The following is a 9,318-nucleotide window of genomic DNA, read 5'->3' on the forward strand; positions in this document are numbered from 1 at the left end:
TCATTGAAGCCTTAAAATTAGACTTGCAAGTTATTCTCGCTTGGTTTGAACATAACTCTCTTGTAGCCAATCCGGAGAAGTTCCAGATGTTATTTCCAGGTACTAAAAATGCAAATATATCTATTGACATAGGAAATTTTTCACTAATATCTTCTGAGAATGCTCTTCTTCTTGGTGTAACTATCGACAGTGCTTTATCATTTTATACTCATATTCAGGATCTACCTCTACCTTTATCTACCTTTAAGTATTGCCCTCTCATTTGGATGTTTTGCAGTAAGATGGCACATAATCTTTTGACTGAAGCTCACTACAGAGCTCTTAGAGCTAAAGAAAATCTTCTAAATCTTGATTATGACGAGCTTTTGGTTAAAGCAAATTGTGCGTCTATCCATACTCAAAACCTCCAACTCATGTTAGTGGAAGTTTATAAGAGCGTCAATAATATCGGAAATAAACTAGGCTGGGACCAGTTTGAAATTATCCAGCGTGAAACAGGGAGTGATGATGAGGATAACGATTCCCCACATCCTCCAAAACTTAGAAGAGGCGCTCAAATTAAACTTCCACTACCAAAAAATACAGTTTGCTTGAACTCCTTTAACTATCGGGCAGGACAGGCTTGAAATAGATTGCCCAATGAGACCAAAACATCTGAATCTTAGAATGCTTTAAAACAACGATTTTGAAAGCAAAATATATTGTTCTTGCAAACTGTGCTCAATCTTTTAATGTTTTAGAATTTTTATCCTATATTATTTACTATTAAGTAAATATTAGATTGTCATGTTGGTTTGAATTAGTCTTTTGTACTATTTGTTCTGTACCAACGTTAAATAAAAGAATAATAAATAAATAAAAATGTTCAAAATATGATGAATGGAACAAATCGAAAGATTTCTTCAATATTCATTAAATAAGTCAAAAAGCACGAAAGTACAAACTCGCATCCAGGGGGGGGGGGGGGTACTAGGGTTGCGAGCTGACGGGGGGGGCACGTCACTTTCAAAGCTTGCGCGGCGCGAATCTTTAGATTTTCGCGCGCTTTTCAAAATGTAAACAAACACTGCAATGACTTCATTAAAAAGTTTCGGCTGCTCCCACAAATATCATGTCATTTAGGTAAAATAAACATTGTAGAACATATGTAATTGTGAGTTTTCTTATTGATTTATGAAATTGAAGTACTATTCCAACATATTTGTGAAAAAGAATCGAAACAAAACACTTTTAGATCGCCAAATTGAAGATATTGATACCGGTGACGTAAGTGAAATTTTTGTATTTTTTGCCCTTGCCAGAAGTGAAAATAAGAAAAAAAACGAATTTTCCCAGAAAAAAGGTACTCATTCCCTGATAGCCTAACCTTAAAGGACGAAATTAAAAGAAAAATTACGGTTGTATCATTTTTGTTATCCACCAAAATGTCAACCGACCCCCTGGCCGAATCCGCAGTGTCAGAACACAAAACGAAAGTGAAAAAACTCTGCTTTATTTGTGGTGAGCACTGCATGAGCATCAGAAAAAGTGCGGTAAAAAACATGAAAGATGATATCATGAGTGTTTTCTTCCTGGAGGAGAGAAATTTCGACATAAACAACACTCCCCCCTTCATGTGCCTGACCTGTCATGCCAAATTAAAATGAAAATGGCTTCTTCAACTGCAAAACTAATTTTGCCTAAATGGGGCCCACACCAACACGAAAACTGTATCTGTAACCATAGATTTAATTCCACTGAAATAGTTCCCCAATCGAACGCAGGCCGAACGCCAAAGAAAACAAGGAAGAACAAGGGTAGACCATCCCAAAGTTCTACCTCTATTTGGTCAAGAGGAATGACTAATGATGTACTTAGTTCTGTGGACCAAACAAATTTCCCATTAATAAGCCCAGAACAACGTGAGATTTTGGCTGAGCGAGTGGAAGAAGTCTTCCTGTGTCACCTTTGCAAACAGATTATGGAAATTCCCATTTCTAACACAAAGTGCTTCCATTCCTTTTGTCACAAATGTATTTTCCCCGAGATTATTGGCTTTACGCTAGATGAAACATTATGCCTGATTTGCAAGGCTAATTTGCACCCACAAAATGTCCACGTTTCCCTCGCCCTCCAGCACTCGTTGAAATCAACCAAAGTACCTTGTACTAAATGTCAGACTCCTTTGCATTGTTGGAGATTTTGAATCATGAAAGCAAGTGTCAATCAGTCATCAAAATTTCGGACGTATTTGAGCTCAAATGTTTCCCAAGACATGTGGACGATGCCGCCCTACATGTTATCAAAAAAAAAATGGACTCAGATAAAACCGTGAAATTTGCAAGTGGTGGTCCTAGAGTAAGGCCTTTTTTCTTATAGTTATCTTTTTACACAAAATAAAATAGTGTATTTTAAACATAAACTACTAGATTGATCAAATAGCGATCTTGAAATGACTTTATATATAAGACCTTTCCTGCATCTAATCTGCATCTTCCACTCATTTAAAAAAATTAAGAAATGAACATCAGTCAGTTGACCTGTCTCAAACGTTTGCAAAAAAATAATTGATAAATGCCTCTTTCTCATAGCCTGTAACATTTACGAAGCTCACTCAAAATTACGTCCCTTCAGAGAGGGCAAACAAGCGAACAGTGCAGAAAAGGAACAGAGAAATGATGGAAAATATGAGTGTGGTTGCTGGGCCTTCCCAAAAGTCGATCAATTTCCAATCTGCTAAACTTGTGAATTCGTTTACAGAAGCTGAACGCCAATCCATCTTAGAGCATGCTAACGTTAGACCAGTCATAGAAGGAAGAAAGATGTTAGCAATGGGACTTCAATTTGGTTTATCATGGGGCATGTTACGTGGAGTTTCAGGGTGAGATAATCAAATTAAATCTAGTTCCATAAGCTGATTGCAGAGTGATATAAAAAATTTAATATTGGATCGATACAATGGTAAACAATAAAAATTTTAAATAACTTATCACAAGTATCTGTATATATTACACATTTACAGCTGGCTAAGAAGCTTCAACATCAAACCAGAAAGCGAAGCAAAGCAACGTCAGACGATGAAACGAATCGAGAATGCTGTTGTCAAAGGAATCTTGGCAACTTTCACCTTTCCATGTCAAGAGAGAAAGGAAAGTTCATCGTGGGTTCTTCTGGCTGGGCATTTATGGAAAATTCCAAGGAGCATTTGCTTGGTCGTTTAGACTCTATCATCAGGTGAGTTTAACGGGGTGTTGGTAATTCCAGTTCCATAATAGCAAGGTAGATCTAAAACGAAAACAAAATGCTAAAATTAAAACAAAATGATAAAAATTAAAACAAAATGCTTAAAATTAAACACTTTTATTTTTTCAGGGCCAAAATGTTGAAAGACCATACAGACCCATTGGAACAAGAAATTCATCTCAAAGTTGGAGGTGACCATGGTGGTGCTTCTTTCAAGTTTTCATACCAAATCACAAATCTACCAAAGCCTAACAACATAAACAAGAAAATTGTCATGAACACCTTTGAGGCAAAGGGCATCAGAAGCAATCTTGAAATAGCCACAATTGTCAAAGGATGTCAATAGTTTGAACACGGCAAAGATTGGGTAAAATTGTTTGATTAATACCAAAGTAAAATTAATTGACAACAGTTCTGCATGTGTGTGTGTGTGTGATTAGGGAGAGGGGTCTAGTGATGTAGCATATGCCCAAAAATACCTGAATAATTTCAAATTAGTAAGGACAGCCAATCGATAAACACTTAGGCTACTTGTCGAAACAAAAGAACTTAATAGTAACTTTTTTTAATCCAGGGATCGTTGCATCAGAGTGTTTATGTGCGGTGACTACGAATACTTGTGAAAAATCTATGGTATTACAGGAACAAGTGGTAAGTTGCAGGTGTTAAAATTTTTGGAAGAGAAAAATTTTTTACCTTAATGCAGTCAGCAGATTCTTATTAGGACCCATTTCTCTCTTCAGGACGACATCCATGTTTATTTTGCATTGCAACAAAAAAAGAAATTCAACTTCCTCCAGATCAGCGGTCTTGTCAGCCACGAACTTTGGAGCAAATGAAAAATGATCTTCAAGATTTCCAAAATGCAGGAAGTGACCTGAAAAGAGCAAAGGAGTTCAATAATGTTATTGACGATCCCCTTTTCTTGATCCCAATCGACCAGGTAAATATCATGAAACATAGATTTGGTAGATCTCCTCACCAAGAGTCGAAGTGGTAAACTCTTTTAACAATGCGTTAAGAAAATTTGATTACAGTTTACTACCTTAACACTCATATAACTAATCAAGTATTTAATGCGGGAAAAATGAGTGCGACAATTAATTAACGCGAAAGGCAGGGTTTTCAAAAAATTACCTTAGCTCTAATTTTGTTAAACAGTTATAATCAACGCGAGGTTGACCATAGCCTGGGAATCCAAGCGTTAAACTTTTTTCACAGTCTAGTTTATGATATTTTTGCTGCTGGTTTAACGCTTGGTGCAGGTAACTCGCCTGCAGGGACATTTTTCCCTGCAATGCAGGTTCGGCCTGATTGGCCAGCTTTCGGCGTATTACTTAGCAGTACTTTCGCGCGTATTTTGATAATTTCTATGCGCGCGCATAATTTATGGAAAAAGCTGACTTTGCAGAAAAAAGGAAAACAAATGAAAATGAAAACATAGATTCATTTAGAAACAAAATGGCTGTTGACTGGAAGTCTATATACATGTGGCTGATGTTTTGATGTGGTTTTTAGTAGTTTTGAAAGTCTTTAGAGCTTGTGAAAGAGTTTTTATGGTAAGTTGATTATGTGTGTTTGCCTGGGTTTCTAAAGTTCAGAAAGTCTGTCAACAAGGGTTCACACACAGCCTGTTTATAACATTCTGTGTCAGACTAATCTACCTACACCAAGCTCTATAATTTTAGAACTTTGTGAGGTGAGGTATTTTTTGTTTTTTCTAAAATTATGAGCTTGGATTCCCAGGCTAGGTTGACCAATTCACGTTAATAACATGAGTAGTTATATAAGTGTAATAAGTAGGTAATTAAAATTATTTTTATCTTAGATTGCAATACCTGGTTTGCACATCTCGTTAGGATCTTACCTAAAATTCTTCAATATGTTGGAAGATGAATGTTGCATTCTTGATGCTGAGATTTCTCATGCACTTCGTGGATCAATTTTTCAGGAACAAGAAGGAGGAAAAGGTAAAAAAAATTCAAAAAACTTGCGTAAATATATTTTCTTAAAGCTTTAGTTAAATTACAAAGGCACGATTTATTTTGAATTAATTTTTCCTTATCCATTATTTATAGCAAAAGGAATTAGATGAGCTGTTGAACAACAACATTGCTGGTACCCTAAATCGGAATAAGGCAAAAGTTCTCTATCAAAGGAGTTGGATAATGTCATCAAGTCATTAACGTTTGTCGCCAGAACTATCATGGGAAGAGCTTTGTAGGAAACCATGTCCATACTATGTTGAAGGTAAGAAATTTGTATACAAAAATCATGCAGTCTAGTTATTTGATCAAATTCAACTCAGCCCTCAAGAACATTCCAAAATCAGACTTGCAAAAGATGATAGAATGAAAAATTATTACCTTCTCTTTACAGACTACGTCCATAGTGAAACTTTGCAATCGGATTCCAAAGTACGTTTACAATTTGGGATTTGTTAGGTGTAACATTCATCAGAAAGCAATTGATATTGCCACCAAATTTAAGCATCTCTTCTCGTTATACTCTGTGTGTCATCTACAAATGAACGGAAAGACAATTTTTAAAGAAGAATCTCGGATACATAGACTTGGTGAGCTGAATCATTAGAATATATTTAAAAAAAATTCATTTTTAATCCATTATTGGCTTGATTTACTTTGTTTTGAGAATCTTAAAATACTAACATAAAAATTATCTTGAGAGATTGGAGTGATTGATACAGTACTAGTACAGTGAAATTGGCACAGCAGACTCCTGCTAATTAAAAATTTATTATTGAACTCTTTCGATAATTTAAATTCTCAGTTCCCGCCAAGGGGAGACCTTTTCAAATACTCAATAGTTTGATATTAGAATATTTTGATTTCAGAATTATCCATCTCCAAGTTGATGACCTACATCTGGGAAACATTCCCTCTTTGCTCAATTACACCAAAACTACACATGATGGAGGATCACTGTTCCATTTATTCGTCGCTGGCAAACAGGAAGTGGAATTTATGGGGAACAAGGCATTGAAAGTCTACACAGAGAATTTAACGCCTCTTACAGGAGACATGCTGCAATGAAAGGGGTGGAAAAACGAATTGGAAGTATTTTGACGAATCATATCATGGGCGAAATGAAGTACTGCAATCTCTTTATGTCCTTCAAAAGAAACGAAAGTTGGAGGACAACGAAAAATAATGATAACTATATTTTTCAATACATTTTCTCAAAAACCTTCATGTTAAATGTCTAGCAAATCTCAATCATAAAATGTAGCTAAAAATGTCAGAAATAACAAAGTTCAAGGTGGTTTTCAATGAAGTTTACGAGAAAATTGTAATATACAGTACTGACGTAGTTTTCACTGAAATAGGTCAAATATTCTAGAAACCATAACTTCTTATAAAAAAATGATACATCTGTAATTCCTTCTTTAGAAGATTCTTTGAAGTTTCCTCTGTTAAAATGCAAGCAATTTCATGGGTCGGAAAATTCGATATTTATAGTCACAAGTTCTCCAATGAAGGCAAGTTTTTTCCAAAAAGTATATCAACAAAAGTATGCCATAGTTAAAATCCATTTTCTCCAGTTTGCAGTAAATTAAGACCCTGTGGTCTTCGACGTCTAATCAGTAAGACACGAACATTGAAAAGAAAGACATAGGCAGTCGCGTGGCCTGTTATTTTCCTGGTTTTTTCCATTGCTTAAAAACGTGCTTTGAAAAGCGTAGGGGCGGTTCAAAATATCGCGGGCGGAAGCCATTATGGATCTCGGGAAAAAAAACCGCCCGATTTTAAAATTCGCTTACGAAACTGCCGTGGGGGGGGGGTGCCGCCCGACTTTCGAACTTGGACCCTTACCGGGACTAAAAAAGAGAAAACCAAGGAAAATTTTGTGAATTTTTCTACCTTAGCGGGACAAATTTGACCAAATTTTGATCCTTCAGGGGGTAAAAGGTTGAAATTTTGTAGGTGTCAAAATTAAGTTTATTTAAAGCTGAATAAATATTAGGAGATTTACAAATTTCTAGGCTTTACTATTTTAAAAGTTATAGACGGTTGTTTCAGGTGAGTGCAAAATAGCCCGCCTTGATCCATAAATAGCGGGTTAAAGTTACTGAAGTTAGAAGACTTTAAATACAGAAAAACCGTAAATTTGATCATTTTAACATTCCCAAAAACTAAAACCTCGTCTTCAGCTTAATTTTAAGAGCAAGAAAAATGGCCAATAACAAAATCTTTCCGACCTTCAGAGATTTTAGCGCGTCGGAAGAAAATTTATGCATCGAGTGTCGGATGGTAACTGCATCTATGCCATATTTGTAGAACGACTCATATTATGAACAACTTAATTTCTAAAATAATTACAAAAACTACTAAAATACACTATTTTAATATCTGATCTGTTCCATATTGATTTTCTGGTTCTGCTCTGGCTGTTCTTCCTCTAAACTAAATTACTGCTTAAACACTATAGAGCCTTGGAGAATGAAAATAAAGTAATCCATCTAAATGGGATTTGGATAGAAGGCATGACATGGAGGGAGGGCTTTCACAATTATCGGAGGACCTTTGATCCTTTTTCTATACACAGCCTTGGAATTTGAAAATAAATATAACACGATAAAAAAAAAAAAAGATTTTGATACAAAAATATGTCACTCACGATTCACATCTTTATATATGATAGTACCGTTTTCGTGTATCACCAGTCAAAAAATACCAAGGCTCCCATACGATTTTTGTCTTGATTGTCTCATTTTCCGATGACTTACCTAAAGAAAAATTATTCAAAATACAAGATTTACGCTATCGCTAGTACGTCTGTGTATCGGTTTTGAAAACTTGCACAGTATAATGTCTATAGCTCCAATGTTCATCAAGGGAAAATGAATTCGTTAGCTATGGAGCGGTTTGAGTTATATGGATGGGTAATGTTCTACAGTACCTCAACTATAATGAAGGGGTCATTCGTAAGTAGATGTTTGAGTTATGAAGTTTATATTGCAGTAGTTGCATTTTGATAATTTGCGGCAATAAAAAGTAGCGTACATATAGCGCTATGGTATTTAGTAAGTAAGTTTCAAATCAATCACAATAAGTAAATTCTCAAAACCCTTTGTCACAGACCCACTGGGTCACGGTGGAAAAAATAACCTATATGTTCAGTCCCATTAGAAAATTGACTTCGATTACATCCCAATTTAAAATTCAATAGAAAAAATTACAGACAAAAAAAATACCCACTGGATTTTTTTACCTGAGAACAATAGAGTTTCAATCCCCATTGGGATTTTGGAAGAAATTTTCATCCCGATTTTGACATTTTGATGTAAAGTAAAACCCAAAGTTATTCTAACCTTACACTAACAGTGCCTAACAGTATCATTATTAAAGGTTTTTATAAAAATTTATTTTGTAATAATTGTTTAACGGCTTTGGCCAAAAATTTGGAATATTTTAAGAATCCTCATCGTGCATTTTGAATAGCTGAATTAAAACGATATCTTAAATGAGTGAGGGATTTTCAAAACTATATTCTTCAATTTGTCAACACTTTCAACAACTATCATAAAAAATGGAGTTTGGAATAGGAGTTTTGGAAAAACCCTTTACTCACAAACAACAGTCAAACGACGAACGAATGATGTTCACCCACGCTCGAACAACGAGTGAACAACAGTGTAAAAAAAGCTTCGAAAATAGCGTTGTTCACCGACACTTGAACAACGGGTGAACAACATAGGGAAAAAGCTTTGAGGAAAGCGTTGTTCACTGACATTAGAACAACGGGTGAACGACAGGTTAAAAAAAATTCGAAAAGAGCGTTGCTCACCGACACTAACCCATCGACTAAGTGTTGATTGCTAAAATGAACTTTATGACTGTTGATCATCGACGGGTAACAACGGGTTTTCGACGCCTAGCGTCGATGATCAACGACTAAACTACGCAGGTGTCCCCGAGCGACGGATAATGGGTTAGCAGTGGGACCTACCTAATGATTAACATTTTTGCTTCCTGCTTGGAGGAAGTCATTGAAGCTTTGAATATAGACATGCATATTATTCTATCCTGGTTTGAAGATAATTCCCTCGTAGCAAATCCGGAGAAGTTTCAGATG

At 35.6% G+C, this 9,318-nt stretch overlaps 1 long non-coding RNA gene across 1 annotated transcript; it reads right to left on the bottom strand.

Moving 5' to 3' along the window:
* Positions 1-3,126: 3,126 nt before the first annotated feature.
* On the bottom strand, positions 3,127-5,159 carry LOC136815463 (uncharacterized). The gene is made up of 3 exons (XR_010847719.1): positions 5,090-5,159; positions 3,919-4,099; positions 3,127-3,264 (listed from the first exon to the last, which is right to left on the bottom strand). It is a non-coding gene; the product is annotated as an uncharacterized lncRNA (long non-coding RNA).
* Positions 5,160-9,318: the final 4,159 nt, after the last annotated feature.

This window comes from Clytia hemisphaerica, unplaced genomic scaffold (assembly GCF_902728285.1).
Source record: "Clytia hemisphaerica strain Z4C2 unplaced genomic scaffold, Clytia hemisphaerica genome assembly, whole genome shotgun sequence".
NCBI classification, from domain to species: Eukaryota; Metazoa; Cnidaria; class Hydrozoa; order Leptothecata; family Clytiidae; genus Clytia; species Clytia hemisphaerica.